General features: G+C 38.0%; 1 long non-coding RNA gene across 1 annotated transcript in view; it reads right to left on the bottom strand.

Moving 5' to 3' along the window:
• Window positions 1–220: 220 nt before the first annotated feature.
• The window catches only part of LOC120609177 (uncharacterized), a 56,357-nt gene continuing 32,566 nt past the window's right edge, over window positions 221–24,011 (bottom strand). Inside the window, exons 3-5 of the long non-coding RNA XR_005654691.1 lie at window positions 11,868–12,015; window positions 935–1,128; window positions 221–504 (exon numbers count right to left, since the gene is read on the bottom strand). This is a non-coding gene — a long non-coding RNA (uncharacterized LOC120609177). The remainder of the gene's footprint in view (window positions 505–934; window positions 1,129–11,867; window positions 12,016–24,011) is intronic.

Raw genomic sequence — 24,011 nt, 5'->3', positions numbered from 1 at the left:
AATATGTTATCCCTCTTCTGTAATTTTTCTAATCTTTTGTACTTTTCTAATAATCTCTAATACATTCTATCGTGCCTTTCAGTTACGGGTGTACTTATACATTCCCAAAGAGCAGAGACCATACCTGAATCATTTCGGTAGCTCTCTCAGCATCTAGTGGAAAATCTTACATATAGCAGTAACTCAGTAAATAGTGCCATTTATAAGTTGAACTGAAAACATATAGTTAATAACAAGAGTTCATCTGGTAAGAACCTTGCTCTATGTTTTTCAAGAGAGGAGATAGCTAAAACTCCAAAAGTGAAAGAAAGTAGAACTACCGATGCTCAAAAGCTGCAAATATAGCTAGAGCCATGACATAAAATGAAATACTTCTGGTTCACATACTTCCACTGAGCAACACTGCATTTTATACACTCTTTCTTTAATGGTTCAGACATGCAGTTCTTAACATCACATGGAGACTCGTAACCTTCAGAATACAGCATGAATCAGCTGGCTACACTGCAAAGAGAATATAAAATGCCATCAAGAATGTCCTAACTGAAACAGTAAACTTTTAAAGTACAAACAATTCATCTGTTAGCATCTTGGCATTTGGCTGTCTGGAAAGTAAATAGGTTAGAAAGATATCTTTAAAGATATTCTGTTACCTCCATAAGTCAGAAATTTTCAATCATGAGTCTGCAGCAGATCCAGGTAAGAGGTGCTATGACCTGGCCTTTTCTCAGTAGACACTGCATAAGCAATCCCTTGGTCCTAATAGGAAGACTTTCTAATCAGCCATCCTTGAATTTCTAAAAACTTCCTTAGGCTGAGCCAATTTGTCCTCACTTAATAGTTTATGAGGCATGGATTCTTAGATATACAATCTATAGAAGAATATCATTAAAAATATAACTCCAAAAACAAAATACATTCTCCATTATCTTACCTTTCTGGTTTTTCAAAACCTTGCCTAAGTGGTCTGGTTTGCTCCAGGGTGCTCTGAGGAACTAATGTCTGAGCTTCACGGTTCTCCCAGAGAAACAGTTTCTGTTTGGGCTTGAGGAAGACTATGGCTTTTCATCTGAAGCCGGGAATCAGCAGCTTTCTACAGCAAAAACTTTTCAGGATGCAGGTGGCTACCTTGGAAGGGAGCAGCAGATAAGAGAATGCAGGTTAGAGACTCTTCCCTTGAGGAGGGATCCTTTTATTTCCTTACACTACACCACTGATTCTCAAACTAGCCCTCATACAAAAAGTGCAGGGAGAGATGAAGAAAGCCACCTCACTCCAGATTGGAAGGTGGCATTTTTAACAAGCAAGGGAACTCACATATGAGGCTTGTCTTGGATGCTGCAAAATGAGTAGATCTCTGCACCAGCTCCCTAGAATCTTGAAGTTTATATAGAGGCTGTAACTGTTTTCAGTCACATATACCGTCCAGATGGTCTCAACACATCATTCTCTCAAGTCTGTATTCTTAAAAACAGCTTCCCCTGTGAGTATGTCAGACGCAACATACATTCCAAGGGCAGGGGAGGGGATGGCCAGTTCACAGGCCAACCGGGACTCGGGTCCCCTTGATGACCTCCCTCAATAGTCCACTACTTGTAATCCGATGCCCTCTGCCTAGGGACTTAATAAATTGGAGGTTCGGATAATGGGACCCTTGGTAGAAAAAACTATTACTGACTTTGGGAATCGTTATCTTAATCTGTGTTTCCTCTTGCACATGTCTACATTGTTGCTGTTGTATACACCTCAAACACAGCCAGGATGCTGCCAAACCAGCAGCCTCCATGTTAATGAAACTCCTTGCTGACCATTCACTGCACAGTGTGAAAAAGCAGGTTCTGTAAGATTGTAACAGCCGGTCACAAGGGGTGACATTTTGGAGGAGGTCATCGAGAGGTCATGACCTTCAGTTGATTCCAGAGCTAGACCAGGGCAATCGGAGGCCCCTGTCCTTGGAATGTACCTTCTGCCCACAACTCCCACAGTGGGAGCCCTTTTCAAGAACACAGCCTTGAGAAAGTAAGGTGTTGCTGAGACCACCTGGATGGTATATGTGTCTGAACCCACTTAAGGCCTCTATGTAAACTTTTAAGATTCTGGAGGACAGGTGCAGAGATCTGTTTACCTTGCAGCACTGAAAACAAGCCTCATATGTAAGTTTCCTTGCTTGTTAAAACTGCCGCCTGCCAATCTGGAGTGTTTTGCTTTCTTTGGGTTCTCTTTGTCCTTTGTGTGCAGAGGACCAGTTTCAGGCTTCACCTGGGAACTCCTGAGATTGTGAACCAACATTCCCACCACCACTCCAATGGCAAACAGATGAGTGCAAAAGAATAAAGGGGGTAAATAAATAAGGTACTCTTGCTGGGAAAGAGGGAAAAAATGGAATCAGACTAAGAACGTTACAGATTAAACACTGAAAAAAGATTAAAATGCAATCCTTACCTTACAATATGTGTAAGGGAGTATTAACAAAGTTCTAATTTCTCATGTTGATTACTTTGATCTTTATCTCTTAATAGGGAAATATAAAATATGAAGCTTTATCCAAAGAATTTTAGATACCAAAATTTTACGGTTTTCCTAAGGCTGGGCTTTCCTATTAAATAATCCCCTATGAGAGCTAGAGGCTTTAGGCAGTAGTTAACATTTAATTCCATGTCTGTCATTTTAAAATGGGTGTGTGTCTGGGAGTTATGGAAGGTAATCCAGAAAATTAGACTTATCTATTCACCTCAATAATTTACCAATTAAAATTAAATTATCAATTAAAGAGGCACTTGAGGATCTTCTGTGTGATCATGTTGGATATTGCAAAGCACACAAAGTCAAGTAAAGCAGCAGTCTTTTCCTTCAAGGGCTTAATTGGAAATTTTTGTTGTGGTTTTTTAGTGAGGATGGATGTATAAAAAAGTTTAGAAAGTACAAAAAGCATTGTAGGACATGAAGAAATATAAGTTCCAAAGAAAGGGAACACATGGGGGTTCAGAGAAGAGATAAGAGATACCTGGTTGGCCGAAGTGAGAAAGGCTGTGTGCATGGGCAGGGTTTGAGATACAAGACTTGAAGGATAGCTATTGTGCTGTCAAAAGGAAACAGAGGTGAAGAAAGTTTATGTAAGGAAATGGCATAAACAATAGCATTCGCCATCATTACCATCATCATCATCATGAAATACTGCCATTTGCAACAACATGGATGGACCTCAAGATAATCAAGCTAAGCGAAATAAGCCAAACTGAAAAAGTTGAAAATCACATGATATCACTTATATGTGGGATATAAACCTAAAAGCAACAAATGAACAGGACAAACAGAGATTCAGGGACATGGACAATGGACTAATGGTTACCAGAGAGTAGGGGGTGGGAGTGGAAGAAAGAGGTAGACCAGGTAAAAGGGGTCAAATATAGGGGGGTAAGGGGAGGGTGAAGTGGGTAAAGGGGATCAAATACATGGTAGCTGAAGGAAACTGGACTTTGGGTGGTAATCACATAATAGAATATACAGATGTCAAATTATAATGTACACCTGAATATTATATAATTGTATTAGCCAATGTTACCCCAATAAACTTAATAAAAATAATAATAAAATAAATAAATAAAGTAATAAAAACAGGTTACTTCAAAAAAAAATCATCATCATCGTGACTGGCATTTATTGAGTACTCACATATGTTAAGCACTGTGCCAAATTCTTTATCTACATTAACTCCTGTCATCTTCACCACACTGCAAAGTAGAGTCTATTATTATTTGCATTTTAAAAAGGAAACTGAAACTCTGGTTAATTGCCCAGGACCATATAGCTAAAAGTAGCACAATGTGAAACTGGGAGCAAATCTAGTTTGAATAGAGCATTTAGTGCCTCTAGATAAATAAAAATAACTAAGTCTAGCAATGTGGGTCAGAATTTCCCAAGGCCCTGAATGCTGAATTAAGGACATAGTTGACAGGCAATGGGCAGCCAATGAACGATTTTGAGCTGGTTTTGACACCACCCAAGTTGACAGCATTGTGGAGGCATACCGGAGTGGAGAGAACTAGAGGAACAGTAAGATCAAGAAATTATTGTTGATTTATTAGGCAAGAAGCAAACTGAGAGTGAAGGCCTTGATAATGAAATGAGGTAAGAGATGTGATAAACATAAGAAGGTCAAATCGAAAGAACTTGTCAATTGATTAAGTTCTGGAACTCTTAGAGAAAATAAGAAGTGAACAGTGACTCCCAGATTTGGGGTTAGAGGCTGAAACGATGGTTTCAGAAACAGAGGTAGGTAGGCTAAAATAGAAAGTAATGCCTACGAGATCCTTCTCCTGCTGCTGCTCTTACTCCTCGCTCCTCTTTCTCCTCTTCCTCATCATCATCATCACCGTCGTCATAGTCTATAAGTGATGGAACTTAGTCTGGGCCAGGCAGCATTTTACACATATCAGCTAATGTAACACTAAAAGCCAGTTCATGGAGAACACACTAGTAATATCCTCATTTTTATAAATAAGAAAATGGAGGCACAAATGGGCAAGTGACTTGCTCAAGTTCACATCATTTAACAAAAAAGCAAGGGAGACAGAATTATAAACTTAGGCATTCTGGCTCCGGAGTTCACCTTGAAATTTTTAAAACAGAGTAAGGGACAGACATCAAAATGTTGTTTTTGTTACATAAACTTTTTTACTGGTGTTTCTAAATAGTGTACATAAGGGAAACTAGGATTAATAAACAACATCACTCTTGCTGGGAGGACCTCTGCCCCTTGTAGGTTGTACACGATATCCGTACTGAAGCCTTTCCTCTTTTCTCCATCCCACTTTTACAGGCAGCCAGGGCTTGTCTGCTCACACTTTTCAGTGCTCCATTAATTTTCCAGAGGCAGCCTGCTAGGATCTCTCTCCCCCGTCTGTGTAATCCTCATTCTGCCCTTTATAACTAATAGGGATGTTCTCTCCTCTACAGAAAGAGAATCTGATCATTCGTACTTTCAATACCCTGACCTAATACATCTGGACAATGTGTGACTCTGCCAAGATTTCTACTTTTGTTTAACAAGGCAACTTGAAAATATTTATACTCAGAGTGTTGCATGTGTGGTGGAGAGCCCAGCTCGTGCTGTGGTGCTGACCACAAACGAATTGTTTTCATTTTGCTCACTTAGAGTCTCCTCCAGTGTCTTGGGGTGATATATGTATTTGATTTTCTTGTTTCCCTTTTCCTGGTTCCAAAACAATGAAGTTGAACCACGTGATGCCATGAGAAGGGGCCTAAGAAAAGGAAGGATACGCCCAAGGAGAAGAGGAAAGGAAAAAGGAGAGGTGGCCAAGTGAGAAAGCCTCAAGGGCCGCCTGACATCTGGTGGTGTGAGCAGCCGAGTGGCTGAGCGAGGCAGCAGCTGGCCTGGGCCTTGCCTCTTGACCCCAGGGAATATAAAATGAGCTGGCAAGATTGAGAGGACACAAAAACATTACACATCATTCTGGCTCAGTATAGCTATTGCATAGGACTCTAGTCTCACAAGCCACATGTAGTTCAACACCAGCTAACTAACGCTTTAGGGCTTTTTCCCAAAATTTACTATGATAAATTTTTTAAAAATACAGAAAAGTTGAAAGATTGATACATTGATCATAAGTATTCTTACTGCCTAAATTTGACGACTGTTAATATTTTTTAATGTTTTACCGTCTTTGCATTTCTTGTGTGTGTACACGTACATAATATATATATATTTATATATGTATATATATTTGTTTTACTGAACCATTTGAAAGTACATTACAAATATCATAACACTGTATTCATAATCACCTCAGCTTACCTCTAAGAGAAATTAAAATGTTCTCCCTAAAGAACATACCATTATATCTCAAAAAAAAGAATAAATATCTTAATGTTATCTAACATGTAAACAATATTTAATTTCCTATATTGTTCCAAAAACATAGCATCGGGATCTGATCTAAGTTCAACTTGCATTTGGGTATTATATCACTTCATTTTATTTTTTCAAGTTTCTTTTTTTTTTTTTTTTTGTAGCATATGCACAGAAAAAAGCAACAAATCATAAGTATACAGCTCAGTTCTCACAAAGTGAACACGTATGTGTAACTACCACCCAGATCAAGAAATAAACTATTACCAGCACCTCAGAATTCTGTCCCGTGTTCTTTCCTCATCAGTATGCTTCTCCAAAAGTATCCACTACTCTGACATCAATTACCATTGATAACTTTTGCCTGTTTTTGAACTTTACATAAATGGCTTCATACAGTTCACACTTTATTTTGTCTGGCTTCTTTCAAGCAACTGTGCTTGTGAAATTCATCAATATAGTTGTATGTAGCAGTAATTCCTATATTCTCATTGCTATAGGCTATTACATTTTACTAATACTCGACAATCTATTTGTCCATTGTTGCTTGGCCATTTGTATACTCTCCTTTTTCAAATGCATGTTAAGTCTATGTACATTTTTAATTGACTTTCTAATCATTTTCTTATTAATGTATGAGTTATTTTTAAACTTAATATATGAGCTCTTTGTTAAATAGGTATTCCAAATATATTTTCTCACAGTGGCTCACCTTTCATTCTCTTAACTGTGTTTTCTGAAGAGCTATTTATTTTAATGAATATCAGTCTTTCTTTTTAGGGCTAGTGCCTTTTGTGTCCTTTTTAAGAATTATCTGCCTACTCCAAAGTTATAAATATATTCTCCTTTGTTACCTTCTGTAAGCTTTATTGTTTTACCTGTTACATTGAGATATAAAATCTATCAGGATTTGATTTTTGTGTGTGACATGAGTTAAGGGGTCAGATTCACATTTTTCCATATGGATAGCTCATTGAACCACTCCATTTATTGAAACAACCATTCTTGTTTCTCTTCACCACTATATCAGTGTTGTCATATATAAGGTAATCACAAATTTTAAATGTCATATTTTCAGGATTATTCAATTCGAAGAATTTTTCATTGCCATTGTTATTTTCTCTTTGACCATGGGTTCTTTTTAAACTTGTGAAAAAAAATTCTAAGACTAGTTATGAAAGACTAGCTTGTGGCAGACAAGTGCTTCTGATGAGAATGGCTAGGAAAGCTGGGTAAAATATAAAAACAAGCCATATGTCCTAGAAATTGGAAAGAGCTATCAGAGGAAAACAAACGGAATCATAAAACAAATACTGGATAAATCCTATGAAAAGCAAGAAATGAAAGAAAGGGGAGAAAAACAGATGGAATAAGTAAAGAACAAATGGTTATATCATAGTTATAAACTTAAATGTATCAGTAACTACAGTAAATGAAAGAGATCTAAAAACTCCAATTAAAAGACAAAGATTGTCAGATGTATTAAAAAACCAACACTGTTACTTACAAAAAACATAACTTAGATATAAGGATGCACAAAGTCTGAAAGGAAAAGAATGCATGAAGATACACTAAGGGTTTTAATTTGCTATTGCTGCTGTAGCAAATTACCAGAAACACGAATAATTGAAACAGCACAAATTTATCATCTTACAGTTCTGGAGGCAAGAAATCAGAAATGAATCTTACGGGGCTAAAATGGAGGTATCAGCAGGGCTGTATTCCTTCTAGAGGCTCTGGGGGAGAATCTGTTTCTTGCCTTTTGCAGCTTTTAGAGGCCTCCTGCATTCCTTGTCTTGTGGCCCCATTTCAACAATCATATCACTCCAACCTCTGCTGCAGTTATCACATTTCTTTTTCTGACACTCCCAGCTGGCATATATGGAATACTGCCCTCACTAATATAACTACACATATTACTTTCAAGTGTGTATGGTCCTTTTATACAAACTGATTATATGATGTGTTATAAAGTAGATCTCAACACATTTTAATGAACTGAAAGCATTGAGAATATGGTGTAACACATATTATTCATTTACATAAGCACAAGAAAATCAGCTTTATTTTTTTTTGTCCTCTGAACTTTAGGTACTCTATCTTCTAATCGTAATAAAAATGCATTTTAATAACACACACAAAAAAATAAGGTATTTAAATCTAATACTCCTTCGGGACTCATCCATCTAATTTTCTCTCTCAAGAGCAAAAGTATTTAGCCACACTAAGCAAAACAGGGACAATAAGTATTACATATACGGGGTTAGCTGTGAATCATAAGTACATTCACAGCTAACCTGTTCCTGACTCCTTAAACCTAGGAAGAAAAGTTGAGTGAGGGCAAAGTCATGGGCTGCCACCCACATAGAGATACCCGGTAAATTTTGCAGTGGCCCAGAGTGAGTTGAAGCTCATCCATTGTCAATTGTTGATTATATAATCTTGAGCAAGACAGTCAGGCTCTCTAAACCCTTGTCTCTTCTTCTATAAAGTGATCAAAGTAATAGTACTCCCCTCTTTTGTTTGTTGTGAAGGTTAAATGATATAAAGCAGGTAAAACAACATAGTATTTATATACTTACATTACATGTACTCAATAAATGCTAGCAGTCTTTATTTCAGTCCTAACTCACTAACACTTTAGCAGTGACTCTTACAGGAACACTGAATGACTTAGAGGTACACTAGATCAGCAGATGGGAGGGTAACCAGTAAACTTACCTCCTTGACACTTTTGCCCTTAGAGTGATTAAGAGATTACAAGGTTAATTGGTGAAATTTTCCTGATTCTGTTCCCTATGGACCAAGAGTCTAAAAACCAGATAGTAGATAGAAGGAAAATATATTGCTGTGTTAGGATAAAGAAACATAGTCTGTTTTAAATATGTGTGCAAGCCATCCTCTGTGTCTGTGGGGGACCTCTGTAGGTGCTTCTCTCTATGTCTGTCACCGTCTATACTTATTTACAAACATTTATTAAGCACTGTCTATGTTCCAGTCATTGGGCATAGCAGCAGGTATGCCAACAAAGAGCCTATGCCAAGTGCCAGCATTCTATTTCCTCTACGTATTTATGTCATTTAGTCTTCATCAATGACTGAAGTATATACTAGTGTTATCCTAATTTTTCAGATTAGGAAACTGAGACACAAAGAGGTGAAGTAATGTTTTGTCCCATAGATAAATATTAATGACTTAGTCCTTATTCTCAGGATGCTAACAGTCTATAGAATAGAAGGCTTTTTAGAACATTTTAAAACTCTATTAAATGTAATATCATCCAAAAGTTGGCAAGAATCCAGATAATCAGAAATTAACTTGATATACAAGTTAGCCACAGCCTACTTCTGTATCACTAGCATTCCTGGTGTCTCATTATTCATCTATATAAAAAACATAATCAGCTCCTTGTCCAAGTAATTTTAAAGGCCTTTTAGTAGATTAAACTAGAATCCTTTTAAAGTGCTACTAGAAATACTAATATAACTTTGTTCTAAAAGAAAAAAAAAACATGAAGGGTGCTAATTACAGGTATAAGTAGGTTAACTGACAATTTTGTTAGAAGTGGTTTTAAGAAAGCTGGAATGTTATGTATCCAGTTAATAAGACACCAGCATAACCAAAGTTTGTTAAGAATGACTAAGATATAAAACATAACATATGAGAGAATACTTAACCACTATAAAAAACTTAAATTAAGTGCAGTGCCTAGGAACATATGATTCACGATGTTGCTAAATCGCAATCATGTTAAGAATATTGCTTCACCAAGCATGTGTGTGGCATGGTTTCCATATTATGAATGTGATCTTGTTGGTATAATGGGTGGGTCCAAGGAGAGTACATCTGTCTTTGGACTTTAAAATGCCAGTGCTACATTTTTAAGATGTAATATAAATATTGCTTTAAAAGAGACCATTCTCAAGAAACCACAGTCATGCATGAAGGAAATGTTGTTAAGAGCCTGGAGCTGTAGAATGTAGCTTCATAGAGTTAAAAAGGATTTTGGAGTTTTCTCAGGATTTTGGAGTAGAAGAAGAGAACTTGAATCAATAAATATTAATAAACAATCATCTGAGCACCTACTCTGTGTAGGCAACTGTGCTTGGGGCTTAGATGTCTCTTTAAAACATTTTTAAATTTGTGTTTTTGTTGTGTTCTATTCTTTCTCTCACTCCTATTGTCCCCTCCCAACATGCAAACACAAATACATACACATACTAAAACATACTCTAAAGAATATATATATTCATATCTTTAGTACCTAGAAGAGTGCCCATATTTTGTGGTCAATACATAATTAATAGATAAATGAAACAAAAAAAGTAGAAGAAAGAGCAAAGGAGTGCAGAGACCTGGTTTTTGCCCTTGTTTGGCCAAGTCTTTATTTGTCAACCTCAAACAGAGGACATCAATTTTCTCGTGTGTACACAGACCATCTCTAATTCTCTTTTTTATTTTAAAATTCAGTCATTCTATGTCAATCTTCAAATACATGAGGAATGTCCACCCTCAGATGTAAAAATGAGAAAGCATTTGCTCAGGGTTGTTTTGGGAGACAGATCACCACGCGTGATGGATTTGAGCACTGTGTCAGCTTCCTGTGGCTACTGTAACAAATTAACACAAACTTGGTGGCTTAAAACAACAGAAATATATTCTCTCCAAGTTCTGGAGGCCAAAGTCCAAAATCAAGGTGTCAACAGCCTTTCACAGGGTAATTTCATTTCTTGCCTCTCTTAGCTTCTGGAAGCTGTCAGTATTTCCTTACCTTGTGCCTCTGTCTTCACATCACCTTCTCTTCTATGTGTCTGTCCTCTGTGTGTCTCTTCTATAAAAATATGTGTCATGGAATTTAGGACCCACACAGATATTCCAGGATGATCTCCCCACCTTTAGAGCCTTAATCACATATGTAAAGACCCCTTTCCCAAAAAAGTTAACATCTACGGGTTCTAGGGATTAGGATATGGATATATATTTGGGGCACCACCATTCAGCCCAGTACCGGCACAGAATGGAGAAACTATATATCCACACTCCCTTTCTATGTAGAGGGTCTAAATTCTCAGGCCCTAAAGTCTGATGCAAAAAATATGTACCTTACTTTCTTTTCCTATAACTTCACTTTATCTCTATTTTGAACTCCTCATTCCTCTGAGCATTGACTTCAGTCAATGCAGGGTCTCTCTCCTTGGGGTCTTATCTATCCATGTGAATTGAACATTAGCTGAGATGTTCTCAGTCCCCTGCAGTCTTTGGTCAGTGGTCTGCATAGGTCACTGTCATACCGTGTCCTCATTTTCCCTTCTCCTCAGGCCTTTAATTCTCTTTGCTGCTTCAGTATCCTACAGGGTATGTCAAACCTCATCTTGCCATCTCAGGCCCCTGGTGCCTAGCCATGCATGGATTTCCAGAAACAGCTGGGAGTGTCTGCTCAGTAAGTATAACTGAAGTTTCTCTACATGGATGTCAATAGAACACATTGCCTCATGTCAATGGAAATGAAGCTAAACAATCATCTCATAGAATATTGCAAAGAGATTCTAGAGATAAAGAACAAACAATTTTACCAAAACTGATAGGATTTTTCAGTTGAACAGAATTTTAAAGATAGTTGTCTTGTCTTTTAATTAGATAAATGAAAAAAACTGAGGTCACAAAGATTTTTAAACTGCTTTCGCCAAGTCATGCTGCAAAACAGTGGCACGCCCAGGGTTTCCACTGCTGGGCTCAGGACTCTCCTTCCCTGCACCCTCCTGCCTCACCTCCTATCCCCCAGAAATAACAGTGAATCTTCGATAAAGTTGTGAAGTTCCTGTTTGTCAGGGTGTGGATCCTCTCCCTGGTCTATTGCCACGTCAAGCCTATCCTAATTTAATCATCTTTATAGCACATTTCCAAAATAAAGCATCGACTGGATATGGCCTAAACCCCTAAAGAAAGGTCATCAAACACAATCGTCTCCATTTCTCAGAGTGCACATGGCAGTCCTCACCCGGCACCACTGCACCCTGCTTCTCTTCTGGCTTATGAGGTCCCCCTCTGGGTGCTAGGCCGGGAGCTTGGGCAGCTTGTGTAGGATGCAGATGGGACAAGACAGCAAGGAAGGGAGGGCCAAGATGATTTGATGGTGTCCTCAGGGCCTGTGGACAGGGAAAGCAAAGGGTTGGAATGTTTTCAACACACATCTAGAAGTATGTTCTGAACTAGACTAATTTTAAGCAAACAAAACTGAGGCTGGAGTGTGGCCTGTAGAAAATGAAATAAGCAAAAGAAAATGCTGATCCTTCCCTTCCTTTTTTTCTCCCCACAGCCCACTCTCTCCTCTCTTTCTAATTTTATCTCCTTTTAATGCATCTCCCCAGATGGAAAGCCATCTCCTTCTCTCTCTTTGTCTCTCCCTCTTTTTTTTCTTTTCATTTTTTTCCTCTCTCATTTCTTTCATTCTTCCTCAAAAGGCCATAATATATATTTTAATTGTTTTTATTTATTCAATCAAATAGTATACTCTTTTCCTTTTTTACAAAAAGAACTAAAGCAATTTAAAATCTTTTTTTCTCCCTTAAAGGGCCCAAAGTTTGTTTTAAATTGTTCTTTACATATCCATTATCCAAGATTATTTTTACCCTATAGTTCAGAGACTACCCCAAATAAATAGATTCCATGAGATCTTTCAAAGTCCTGCTTTCTAAAGTTTTGTCCGCAAGAAAAGTTGGGTTATTTCTCACTTGAATTCAGAGAAAAATTATACTATTTGAATTTGTGGGGAAAAGTTCATATTAGTATGATTTTGGGAAGCTGGAGGCTCTCTAGACCAGACACACACCACCCTGCTTTTACATATCACACTGACCAAGAAGGGGTATGCTGGACATGAAATGGACGATGTCTTTAGAAGGTGAAGGATTTGCCCATATTAAGGCAAGTGCCTCTTATTTTGGTCTCCTCAATTCCTGAGAGGAAGGACTTAGGACTCTCCCAGGAAGCCTGTACACTGGGGTTCAGGGCAATGATCTTATGAATGGATTTCCTGAGTTATTTATTTAGTACAGCTATTTCTTAAAGAAAAAGACAGTGTTTGAATGCTCAGGATCTGAGTCCCCAGACAAACACTATAACCTTATGCCAAACTAACGTGTCTTACATATAATAATAGATCCATTTATTAAGCCCATATTCTGTGGCAATTATTGTATACATTTATATAATCCATTTTACTTATTAATCCTCTCAACTGCCATCTATATAGGAAAGTATCATTATTTCTACTCTAGAAATAAAGAAAGTGAGGCTTGAAGAGGGCCAACAATTGACCCAAGTTAACAAATTGATGAATATTAGAGATGAGATTTTGATACCAAATTCTATTCACCCTATGTTTTTCATTTAAAATAATTAATTTTTCATGTCCCTTCCTAAAATTAGGAGACTCCATGATCTCTATAAAATCACCATTTTCATAAACTTCATCAAATTTATTTATTAGAATTGGTTTAATCTCTCCATCTGTGCTCTTTCCAAGGAAATTTTCTCATCTCATACTCCAGAACCTCGCTTTCCTCTACGGTTACTTGTTTCTAATAACCAATGCTTTCTCTAGCCAAGTCAGCCACCAGACTATTATTTACTCAAATATGCAGGGCTGAGCAGAGGGCCCCGCCTTTGGTAGGTATTGAAAATGTGTGAAGAGGTGAATTAGATCTGGGGAGTTCAGGGAGCGTGAAGGGTAACCAGCAGGGATAAAATAGAAGGAGGAGACTGGTCTGTTCTGAGGAATAGTTTGTCAGGTAGGATGTGGTCAGGTTAGGAAAGTTTCACACAATGTGATGTTTCACTTAAGAGGAAGCCAGTCAAGGTCTTTGATTAGAGGTATTGCAAGAATATAAGCAATCTTTCAGAACGATTAACCTACCAGTCTGATGCAGGATGAACTACAGCTGGAAAGAGAGTGGAACCAGATGCATCAGGCAACAACTTATACAGAAATCCAAGCATGAACTAATGAGGGCTCAGACAGGACTGGAGGAAATAGGAATGATGTCTCGACACTGAACTAAGCTGCATTTCTTATGTTTCCTTAAGACAATTACCTGTTGAAGTTACTTCGAGAGCTTAAGTAGTGATGTAGTTGCTGATATGTTTAATAATGAAAAAAAAAAAAGATATATTACACAATATTTCCTTCCCCAGGTCTTGCTGCCCTTTTTCTTTAATGCCCTGGAGACATTATCTACTTGACATTATCCCAAAATATGTCTTTTACAAAAGCTAATACTTGGGAGAAAACTTGAGGTTTTATTACAAGTTGATTAATAGTTGCAGCTGCGAGAGGGGACCCAGCATCAGAAGGTGTGGATTTTGATCCAAGCTCTGCCAATTAGAAGCTGTGTAGCTTTAAGCAAGTTATTTCACCATTCTGAATTTTAATTTTCTCAGCTGTAAAATGAAGATTACAATACCTATCTGCAAGATTATGGACAAATTTAAATGGAAAAAAAAGTACATGAAAGTACTTCGTACATTTTACAGTGCAATGTGAGTACAGAATTTTATTTTTGTGCTCAATTATACATAAATCGAAGCTAAAGCTCTCCTTCAAAATGAAACTTTATTAAAAATCTCTGCAGTTACTCATTTCCTGCAGTTATTGCAGGGGCGGGGGGCACCCAGCAGAAAATGGGAGGAAATGGCATCAGGCAAGCAAGTGACATCAGAAATGTTGCCAATCAAGAACAGGACCCGGGCAGTTCTGATAAATAGTAGCCATGATGCATGACAGACAGGAAGAACACAAAGACTTGGAGAAAGGGGTTGGATGTCAGAATGATCAGGCATCGGTGTTGGAATCCTGGAGTTCAGGCCAGGGAGGATTTACAAGCGTGAAGCCAGACCCTAATTTCAGAGAAACTTAGAGGCAGAAAAACCAAAGCAGGAACATGGGCATAAGGGCAAAACCAGAGAGCCATGTTACCAAAGACGGGTTACAAGGAAAGAATTTGGCACAAAAAACAAGGCAACAATTTTGTTATGGAACTAGAATTTAACAGGCGAGCCCTGCAGCCATAAGGATAATACCATGCTGAGCTGCCTAAGCTACTGGCCTCAGGTTCTGAAAATTTCCCCTCTGCTGGTGGGGTTGATATGCTTTTAAACTGAAGAGCAAGAGGTTATATTTATACCTATTAAAACTCATCTCGTTTCTTTTGGCCCCTCAGTCCAGCCTGTCAGTATCTTTTTGAATTTGACACTGTCATCCAAGTAATTAGTCGTTGCTCCCAGCATCATGTCATCTTCAGATATGATGAGTGTGCTTTCCATGCTTTGCCGCTGGTTTATTAAAAGTTCGATAGAGCCCTGTGGCACATCCCTAAAAACTTCCTCTAGAAGCTAGCCAGCTTCAAAGCCACATAAGACATTTTCAGTAAGCCCCATTTCTACAAGAGTATCAAAAGAGGACTGTCAGAGGTCTTGCTAAAAGCCTAAAACACTGAAAGTCATAGCTCTGCCCTCGAGTTTCCACTCTTGACTCCCCTCTTACACGCTTAGCTACCTCTGAACACATGCTCACCTCCTCCCCCCACCTCATCCCATCTTGAACTTACAGTCACTCTTTGTGCCAAAGCCCACTCCTTTCACCTGTGCCATGAATCCACTATCTCTGATCACTTCTAGGTCTTTTAATGCATCATTTTCCCTCTGTCTTTGTTTTCCACTCCTTCCTTTCCATCAGCTTCTTAGCCTAGCACAGTAGTTCTCAAACTCTTAGCATGCATCAGAATCTCCCGGAAGGCTTGTAAATCATAGATTTCTAGGGCCCCCAAATTTGCATTTCTAACAAGTTCCAATGGACCTTGTACCAGCAGCATCAGCAGCACCTGGTAACTGGTTAAATATGCATGCACATTCTCAGGCCGCACTTCAGACCTACTGAATCTAAATTGTGGGGCTAGAGCCCAGCAATCTAGTTTTAACCAGCCCTCCAGGTGATTCCCATGCATACTAAAGTCTAAGAATCACTGGTCAGCTTATAAAGTAAAAACAGGGCTTTACAGTCAGGAAAATTTGAGTCTAGATTCTTGCTGAGCCCCTTCCTGTGTATTGAAGTCACATGACTTGTCTTCATTAAGCCTCAATATTTTAATCTATAAACGGAATGATAATACCTACTTCTGTGGGTGGTAATGAAGATTAAATGAGACAATATAGGTAAAGAACTCAGCACAATACCTAAATATTCAACAAATGGAAGCTATATTTGCTTAATATATTAGAAAATGCCTAAATCTCTACCACCATAAAAAAAAGTCCCTCTCTCTACCCTATGTCTCATTCTAATGTTTATAGCTAAACCCATAAAAATCTCCGTTCACTGTCTCCACTTTCTCACACATCATCGGTCCTTAGATTGCCACAAATGGCTTCTGTCCCCACCACCCCACTACACTGGCCTTGCTAAGATTATCCCTAATTGAATTCCAAAAGTGGTAACCTCTGCAGGTCTCGACATTCTAACTTCTGTATTCTTTCCTTCATGACACTCTCTTTTCCCTTAATTTTCCTATAGTCCCCTTTCATGATGCTGTTCCTACCTTCCTGCTGATTCTGTCTCAGTCTCCTTAACTGGCTCTTCCCCCTACTAAGTGCCTTTCAGTGTTCTCCACAATCCACCTTTGTTTCTTCTCACTCATGACCATAGCTTTACCCACCACCTATTCACATTCCCAGACAAGAGCTCTCTGGAGTTCCAGACATCTCCAGATGACAACAAACATTCCAACTTGGAAGACCTGTGGCACCTCAAAGTCAACACAACCCAAAGACCAGACTCATTGTGCTCCCAGATCTGTCTGTTCCTCCTTCTCAATTCCTTATGTTCCCAGATGGACTGAGAGCTCTTGAGGTCAGAGTCAGGGCCTGACTAACTCTGATCTCATCAGATCTCTCATACCTGGTCTCGGAGCCAGTTAAGCACTTAATAATGTATGTATTTATTGAATGCGTGAATCAATAAAGTGAATTATGTCATTTTGTCTAGTAGCTTTTATAAAAAAAATTAAATGCTCTCATAGAAAAAGAAAATGAATTACTTTCTAAATCCATACTGTTAGTTGGCGTCATCACTTCCCCTTCCTGGTCTTGACTTCAAATTCACCAGTCTTTAGGGTCTAAATTGACCTTTTCCCCTCGTTAATAATTAGGATATTTACCCATTCCAGATATTACATTCCTCTCTTCATAAATCCTCCAAAATTACCAAGAGTAGTTTCATAATCACACAGGTAAGCATTTTAATTCTGCTAGAATACAGTTTACCCAGAGACTTGAACACTTTTAGAGCACATAAGTGTTTTCTCACTATTGCTTATCTGAGGTTTCTGTTCCTTTTTAACTATGTTTGTTCTGCAATTTTTAGTTTAAAGATCATTCTCCTTGATAGAAAAGACAGAGGTGAAATCAAAGTTGAATAGTTTTGTTCTCTCAGTCATTTACCCTTAAACCATCCATCCCTACTCCACCAAGCTTTTATCCCTTCCTCATCCTTTAGTTTTGAATGTCTTTTCCTATCATTTTAGAGTTTTTATCACAAGGAGGTTTAGAGTTGCTGATCATATTCTTAGATTTTTAGTCACTTTAGGAATATTCATTCTTGACAATGAGCCCCTCCTTCAGTCTTTTGTATCCTGGTCAAAGGAGAGCCAGTAAAGAGATAAAAGGGGGTAGGAATTCAGGCCTGAGAATGGAGCAGATGTCCCCTGCCCTGCCTGAGGAGGTCTAAGAAGTACAAGCAGCACAAGTATCAGAAGGATAGGAAGGTTAAGCATCAGATCTCAGTAACAAGAAAAGCCCTGGACTGGCCAGATGTTTCCTGTTGAACCAAAAAGTCAAGTATTTTAGCTTCTTATCTGATAACATGAACTTTTCAAATTTGTTGTTATTTTAATTTTAGATTTGCCTTATCTTAATTCCAGATTGCTATTTAATCAGCAGTGGTTTGGAACATTTCTGCTCTTAGTTTCTTACTAAGTTAAGTATTTAATGATCTGTAAACAAACACTTGAGAAGATACTACTTAAAGGGCCTCTAATCCCTCTGTACTTTGTTAAACGAATAAATTCACTCTTAAATTTATCTTTTGAATTTCAAGTAAGCATTCTGCTACTAATGTCATAAACTGGGGCTGGGGGTGGTGGCGGTTGCAGGGAAGGAAGCATCACTTTAAAAATCTTTTAAAGCTGCTGTAAAGATTCCTCTGCCAAAAAAAAAAAAAAAAAATGGACTTCTTAGTTCCCACTCCAACTGAGATCAGTCTTTTTGTGGAGACTCTCTGGCCATCATAACTGGGAAGAAGGGTAAAGGAAGAGGGGAAAAAGCAGGGAGGTGAAAGTGTAGGATTAGGAGTACCCCAGGTTTATGAGGGCAAAGGAGAACCTATGTAAATGTAGGTTAAAATTCAAGAAAAGAAACTCCAAGAAGAAATACAGGAATTATATGTATATATACACAAATATATAAAAATTAATTTCATATGTGTGAGATTATATATGTATATATATATAATTATACATAATCTCATATATAATATATATAATCTCTCTCATATATAGAGAGACAGAGACAGAGAGATAAACACACAGAGGATTTTACAGGCAAAAGAAGATCAAAAGCCAAAGGAAGCATTAAAAAGCAAACAAGGGAAACAGAACAAGGGTGAGCAGGAAAGACAAGGCTTTAATAAAACAATTGCTCATTACCTACACTCATTTCAGATTCCAAGAATGGGAGTGACATTCTGCAGGTTGTGATGCTTGGAGTACATTCTTTTGAAATAAGCACTCACCCTGAGACTTCCCTATTTCTTTAGATAATTTCATTTTACCCAACATAAGAACCATTTTTTACAGGACTGTCAGATTTGTCAATTTATTTATTTATTTATTTGGCCACACATGCCTCTTGGGTCCCTTCTAGAATCTCAGGTTTGGGGATTATGCTTTTTGAAAAACCTGCCTAACGCTAAAATTTGCAGTTCTTTCCCATGGCTATTACATATATCATAACATAGTCACTTCCACTTCAGCAAATAATCTTCCTTTATTCGTCAGAATTAGGTTCAGAGACCCAGTTCCCTTTTTTACTTCTAAGGAACAAAACTGTCAGGAGGTCAAGTCAAGTATTCTCAGATCTTCTTTATCCAATTTATTGTCATCGTTGTCCCATATTTGAAAATCTATCATGATGAGGTTGCAGCTACGGTCCCCCAAAATATTTCCATCTAATTCCGCACCTGAAATCATAGAAGTAGAAGCAGATCCACATCACTTCTAAGCAGACTCCATGACCACAAAAACCACCACCATACAGGCAACACCACAAGATCTCTTGGTCTCTAAGATGGTCACGGCATAGGGAAGTGAAAATAGACAGGTATCTTAGGGCCTAGGGCACCAGCATTAGGACCCAATATGAAGCAATGGGGAAAGCAGAAGGAAAAAGGAAAAGCAAAACTGGAGGTGGAGAGGTGTGCAAAGATGTCAAATATCTGGAAGGAAGTGTGCAAAGCACCAAATATGCTGTGCTTCCTAAATGGTGGAGCCAAATTAGGATGTGGTGTCAAGGATTCACTTTAAAAAATAAAAAAAATAAAAAAAAGCAAGCACAAAAATATCTGGAGCAAATCAGTAGGATTTATTTTGATCTTGGCTTTGATACATCTAATTGTACTGTTTTAGAGGTTCATGAGGGTAGAATCTCATCTGTTTATTCACTACTCTATCCCTGGCACATTCTAAATGCTCAAGGAATTAAGAGTGAATCAATTACACATCAGTGTTTTTAACTTTTTTTAATAGACCAGCATAGGTGTGGTACACAGTGGTCAGAACTGATTCAAAGGTCCAGCGCCAAAGTGGAGATTATGCTGCCGTGCTGTGTCAACCCCTTGGGCCAGGGCCTCTGTGAGGTGTAATCCTCTGTCAGAGTTACATCAATTCATAATCTTCCCGCAGTCTCAATATCTCTAAGCAATCCCTACTAATAGAGATGAGAGAAAGGGTTTCTAAGTACTTTTTCTGTAGCATCTTTGCCACAAGAATTTTTTGCAGGAAAATTTTTGCTGCATAACTAACTGGCTGTAAGGTAATTTTGTCATAAAAAAAGATATAATCGGCATTAAAAAGGATGCAATGAACCACAGAAAAATTAATAACAAAATTTAAAAGACTTTCTTTAAAATGTGTGTAGATTCAGGGCAATACTGTAAAAATAACTGATCTTACTTTATGGATTGTACCTAAGCACTTGTCTTTATTTTATGGAAAATGTGAGTTCAACTCTGCACCTTCAAAGAAGACCCTCAGTCTCTCTTCCTCCAAAATAAGAAACCAACTTTATGGGCAAATCATCCTCATCTGGAAGAAATGCCAACTATTTTGAGACCACCACCATGTCTACTCATCACTCTGTAGACCATTATGAGGGCTAGCTAAGATTTATATAGAATATGAAAATGGAAGTAACTATAACAACTTCAGCTATCGAGAAATGAAACCTATCTGATGACTAGCTTAAATATATTAAGTCTACCAGAGGTGGTTGATTTGTCAATGAAGACATTAAACCAACCAAGTAAAAGAAAACCCAACTGTCAACCTGTTATTTTATCTTTTTTTATGACTGTTGATTGATTTGTCCATGGAGGAATGAACCCCAACAACAACAACAAAGTGTCAACCAGTTATCTTTTTTACAGCAAAATTGCCTTATAGCCAATCGGTTATGTGATAAAAATGTTTGCGGCAAAAATACTACAGCAAAGATGCTATGGCAAAAATACAGAACCTATATTTAATATAAGTATGAATCAGTTACACACTTCAAACAATTATTTTTTGAAAGGTTTTTTCTTAAACAAAATTAGCCCTAGATTACACTATTAAATATATTTCACCTTGATTAAAATTGTTATCAATGGGAACTTTTAGAAAGGCGCTAATGCGCTTTTTAAAAATGTTTGTGCTGCACAAATGAATAGATTCCTTACCCATCTGAACTGTATAATAATTAACAATTCTCCAATCCCAAGCTAAAATTCCTATCAGAGTAATGACCCTACTATCATCACTTATCTGAAATCTGCCCAATGGGTTCAAAAAATTTCTGCTTATTATAACACGACAGAGTAAGATGTTTTCCTTTGATAATCTCTGCAGCAACAGAATCCTAATATCCAACTTTTGGGGACTTTAAAATGTTGTGAATCTTTGAACCCCACTTTTGTTTGAACAAGAGTACTTTTTTTGTGCTAGTTTGCCTGAACTGGCTCCCCGCTCTCCTCTCCCTCTCAGGGGAGCATGACAGGCACTTTGTAAATCACCAGAAGTTGTGGCAAAGGGTTAGTGCTCAAGAACAGGTTTCCCTCAGAGGGACGAGCTTCCCACTTTCTCTCCTGATGTTGGCTTGTTTTGGGGAAGATAATCTGGCCATGTCCCTGCTGTTGAGAAAGCTGAACACAAGCCAAAGTCATAGAAGGCAAAAAATGGGGAGGAGCACCTCGGTTCAATCTTTCTCAAATTGTCACTGAGACTCAGAAGCCATAGAAGCCACATTTGAGTGGGAGATAATGAAAACTTAAATGCATGGAAATCACTGAGGAGTGTTCTACTTCAGAGAGTGAAAGGAAAGAGGACTTAAAACAAGTCCTTGAGTAAATAGATGAGAGAGCTCTTCTCTCTACTCTCTTTCCAGGTACTCACAAAATGGTAGAATTCTACTCTTAGCTCACAGATGCTTATGGCTATGATTGAAACAAAGGACAGAAGAGAAAAAGCATTTTTATTTTCTCTATCAACTCCCCTTACCTTAGAGTTGATCCTAGCTAGAGTCCCTTGAGGCTGTGACTGGTTATAGGAGTGGGCAGTTAGCTGGCTACTGGATGAGAAACAAAGAAAAATAAACTCTGATGCTAAGGAAAGGTGAAAGTTGCCCATGAAGGCAGGACGTATGGTCAAAGGGGATCAGTCATCCTAAATATGGTATAATTCTGACACCAGTTTCAATGTGTGGGGGCCTTTCCCACACCACCAAGCAATTCTTGATTACCAGCTAGGTGTCCTACAATTCAAGTCAAATCTGACACTATCCGCCTGGGGATAACATCGTATTGCACAGGTGAAAGGACTCAGTCCTACGAGACTGTCCTTCACTTCAGATGCCAGTTGAAAGTCTAGGTTAACACCTGTGTTTCTGACCTACTGGCTATAGATCAGAGGTTCCAACAACCCCATCCTTGGTTTTAATTTGCTAAAGTGGCTCACAAAACTCAGAGAAACATTTGTCTTATTACTAGATTACCTATAAAAGAACAACCTTCTGAATGGGAGAAGATATTTACAAACAACATCTCTGATAAGGGGCTAATATCCAAAATATATAAAGAACTCAGACAATTCAACAATTAGAAAAAAAAAAAAACAGTTTAAAAATTGGCAGAGGACCTGAATAGACACTTCTCCCGAGAAGATATACAAATGGACAACAGACACATAAAAAGATGTTCAACTTCACTAGCTATTAGGGAAATAGAAATCAAAACCACAATGAGATACCATCTCACACCTGTAAGAATGGCTCTCATCAACAGGACAAGTAATAACAAGTGTTAGAAAGATTGTGGGGGAAAAGGAACCCTCATACACTGCTGGTGGGAATGTAAATTAGTACAGCCACTATGGAAAACTGTACAGAGGTTCTTCAAAAAATTAAGAAGAGAATTACCACATGACCCATCAATCCTTCTTCTGGGTATCTAACCAAAAACTTTGAAAACATTTATCCATAAAGATATATGCACCCCAGTGTTCATTGCAGCATAACCCATGGTGGCCAAGACATGAAAACAACCAAAGTGCCCTTCGATAGGTGATTAAATAAAGATGTGGTACATAAAAACAATGGAATATTTTTCAGCCATAACAAGGGATAAAATACTGTCATTTATGACAACATGGATGGATCCTGAGATAATCATGCTAAGTGAAATAAGTCAGATGGAAAGGGTTGAGAACCATATGATTTCACTCACATGTGAGATATAAAATTAAAAGCAACAAATGAACAAGACAAACAAAAATTCATAGACACATGCAACAGTTTAATGTTTATCAGAGGGAAAGCAAGTAGGGGGAAGGTAGATAAGGGTTAAGGGGGTCAAATATATGGTGACAGAGAGACATGTGACTTTGGATGGTGAACACACAATGCAATATATGGATGATGTCTTATTGAATTGTACACTTGAAACGTGTTTCATTTTATTAACCAATGTCACCCCAATAAACTTAATTAAAAAAAATAAAAAGACTATAACTTAGGAACAGCCAGAAAGAAGAGATGCATCGGGCAAAGAATGGGGAAAGGGAGCAGAGACCCACACACTCTCTCCCAGTGCATCACCCTCCCCGGCTTCTCTCTCTGTTCACCAACACAGACGCTCCCTGAACCTCATCCCTTCAGGGTTTTTATGGAGGTTTCATTACTAGGCATGATTGATTAAATCATGGGCCATTGGTATTTGAACTCAATCTTCAATTCCTCTCCCCTACTTGTCGGGGGAGGGAGTACTGAAAGTTCCAACCATCTAATCACGAGGTTGTTTCCATTGGCAACCAGCCTCCATTCTTAGGTTATCTAAGGGCTTTCCTAAAATTACCTTATTAACATAACAAACAAACACCTCAAACAGTTTCTGCACTTAGGAAATTCCAAGGGTTTTAGAAGCTCTTGCCAAGAATGGGGAGGAAGACAAAAATACATATTTCTTACTATAAATCACAATATTATATATGAACATACTGGAAAGCAAGAGAAACTCTAAAGCATCATGACCAAGTCCAGAAAGAAAATTGGCATCTGAAGCTAGAAGTCTGAAAGAATGAGAACAGGCAAGACCAAGAAAGTGAGTTCAGGAAACTGAGCCCATAAATGTCCCCTAACACAATGTTACCGGAAAAGGGTGTGAGAACTCATGTGTGTTTTCTTAAGCAGGAGGTTGGGGGAAGCAGTTAAGGGCATCGTGCTTATCAGAACATTTTTAGGATCATACCTCCAGTTCTTTACATGCTTACATAATAATATAAACACG

This window comes from Pteropus medius, unplaced genomic scaffold, assembly GCF_902729225.1.
Source record: "Pteropus medius unplaced genomic scaffold, Ma_sr-lr_union100, whole genome shotgun sequence".
NCBI lineage: Eukaryota > Metazoa > Chordata > Mammalia > Chiroptera > Pteropodidae > Pteropus > Pteropus medius.
The sequence above is the reverse complement of the archived record's forward strand: the minus strand, read 5'-3'. Positions and strand labels throughout refer to the sequence as shown.